This window comes from Mastomys coucha, unplaced genomic scaffold, assembly GCF_008632895.1.
Source record: "Mastomys coucha isolate ucsf_1 unplaced genomic scaffold, UCSF_Mcou_1 pScaffold7, whole genome shotgun sequence".
In the NCBI taxonomy this organism is placed as follows: domain Eukaryota; kingdom Metazoa; phylum Chordata; class Mammalia; order Rodentia; family Muridae; genus Mastomys; species Mastomys coucha.
The window spans coordinates 85,263,256-85,266,032 of NW_022196913.1; the positions used below are offsets into that span (position 1 = coordinate 85,263,256).

At 38.3% G+C, this 2,777-nt stretch overlaps 1 pseudogene; it reads right to left on the bottom strand.

The window, feature by feature from the left end:
• Positions 1-1,619: 1,619 nt before the first annotated feature.
• LOC116082432 lies at positions 1,620-2,348 on the bottom strand (annotated as a pseudogene).
• Between the last annotated feature and the right edge of the window lie 429 nt (positions 2,349-2,777).

Sequence of the window (2,777 nt, forward strand, 5' to 3'; positions counted from 1 at the left end):
AATCTCAAAAAAAAAAAACCCATAAAATTGCCAAATTGTTCCCTAAACTAAGCAGATTAAACATGATTAATGAATGAGTTTGGGTTTTATAAAGAAAAAGCAAATGGATTGGACAACTGGTACTAATATGCAAAGTTTATTCTCTTTCCTTGTATCTGATTTATAAAGGGACAAACCACAATATAGGAAAATATACTCTTCATTTCAAATGTGGCATAATTTTAAAAGCTGGCTCAACTAATTAAAATATCTTTAAATAGTCAATTTTCCTGAGCAATCTGTATTCAGATAGAAGGGCAAAGTCATTACAGCCAGTGTTCTTGTGATAGCCTTCGCTGGGACTAAGGTCAACAAATAATAATACGGCAGTCTTGTATTTTAAGCTCACGCTTGGGATACATTCTCAGGTCTTCTTTAGTAGGGGAAACTGCAAAATATAACTGCGGTTACACAGTAATGGCAGTTAAAGGAGAGTCCTCATGTAAGGACTAGAACATACTTTTCTATTAGTCCTTCAAGGACAGATTTTCATATTGCTTGATTCTAATAATCCCATGATGTGACAGAATTGATCACTCCTTGCTTTGCCAAGTAGGTTATATAATATCTCTTATCCAACTGATCAGGATTTTGGAGATTCTGCAACTATGGATGAAAATGTTACCCCTACCAAAATATGCAGGGTGTTTGGACAAAAGCTTTTTTCCAGCTAACTATATGAAAAGATATACACTGTAATAATAATCCATGTGAAACAAAGTGGGCAAAAGCAAAAGACTAGCTTCCCCTCGAGAAGAAAAATTTCAGACCTATGAAAAGGACAACAATACTAATAAAAAAACAACTGTATTTACTTAGAAGCATTCAGAATGTCAACAAAACAGCCGCATTTTTTTTTTTTTGCAATTGCAGAGTAGTATTCAGTTAACAGAACAACAATTATCTTCGTATAAGCTGCATCAGAGACAACTGAAGATAAAAAAACCCAAAAATAAAACCAAAAGGAAAAACAAAAACAAAAACAAAACAAAAACCAAACTACTGTCCCCATATATAACTAATTCATGCTGTGCACCAACAAGAACCCGCTTTAAATTTCCATGCCAATTTACACCCCCCAGACTGAACCAGGCAAGGTTAGTGGCTATTGAAAATACCGCCAGGACAGGGCTATCTAAAGACACATTCGGTAGTGTTTTAACTATACAAAAAAAGACACTGTACTGAGGGAGACCAGCCAGCAGGCTGTCACTCCGTGGGTGATCTCTCGGACTGGAGAATTATTGAGTACCTGTGGAAATTAGCGGGTGAGGGAGAGACAAAAGAAACTGACACCAAGAAGATGTATCAAGGTGTGTTTTTACTAGGGGAAAACTGAGTTTATATAACCAGAGGCATAATCGAAACCAAGGGCAAACCGAAACCAAACAATTTAACATAAACATGAGACCGGAGGAAGGGAACTTCAAAGGCAAGTCTGAGGGTCTTTGATCTCCAGAGGTCCGGCATCTGCAGGTGGCATCAGCAGGCCTGGGGCTGAGAGTAGTTTCAGTTTCGCTCTCCAGGTTGAGGGGGAGGAAGCCCACACTGTACAGTTTAAAATCAAATCTTACATAGCCTTACATTTCAATTTTTTTCTTTAAAAGGAGTGAGTTGTGTACAGGGGGGTTAAATGCTTTATAGACAAGAAAAAAAAACTGTGCTAGAACCAACTTATTCATCATCATCTTCTTCTTCGTCTTCTTCCTCCTCCTTCTCTTTCTCATCCTCTTCCTCTTCCTTATTTTTCTTGCTCTATTGAGCCTTGACAACCCCCTTTTTTGCTGCATCAGGTTTTCCTTTAGCTCTGTAGGCAGCAATGTCTTTCTCGTACTTCTCCTTCAGCTTGGCAGCCTTCTTCTAGTAGGGCTGCTTGTCATCAGCTGCAGTGTTGTTCCATATCTCTCCTAGTTTCTTTGCAACATCACCAATGAATAAGCCAGAATGCTCACCTTTGATTTTGGGGCGGTACTCAGAACAGAACAAGAAGAAGGCTGAAGGAGGACTCTTGGGTCCATTGGGGTCCTTGAACTTCTTTTTGGTCTCCCCTTTGGGGGGATGTAGGTTTTCATTTCTCTTTCATAACGAGCCATGTCAGCCTTTGCCATATCTTCAAATTTCCCCTTTTCTTTAGCAGACATGGTCTTCCACCTCTCTGAGCACTTCTTGGAGAACTCTGAGAAGTTGACAGAAGCATCCGGGTGCTTCTTCTTGTGTTCCTCCCGGCAAGTTTGCTCAAAGAATGCATATGAGGACATTTTGCCTCTCAGCTTCTTAGGATCTCCTTTGCCCATGTTTAGTTGATTTTCCTCTGCAAGGCACAGAGTTGCCCAGTGCCCGTCGGTTCTCACTTGCCCTGGCACTGTCTGTATGGAGCTCAATGTCATGATAAAATATTTTTAAATACCATACTAACTGGATCTCCTGTGCTTTTGAAGATCCTTTATTTATTTATAGTATATCTGAATAGGAAAACATGTCTTGTTTCTAGCTATTTACTATCCGTGGAACTTTGAAAATGTCTTGCTATCATTAATTAGACTAGTATTTAATATGACCCTGAGTTTGATTGTCTAGCTACTAACTAGAATTTTTAATTATCCTAAACATTTTGTAATACCAGATTTCAATTACTTGAACTCCATATTACTTATGTACAATACCTTAAGTAAGAGTTGAAACATATATGCACAATATGTTGTAGCAAAATATAATCCTAAATATGTATCACTATACCA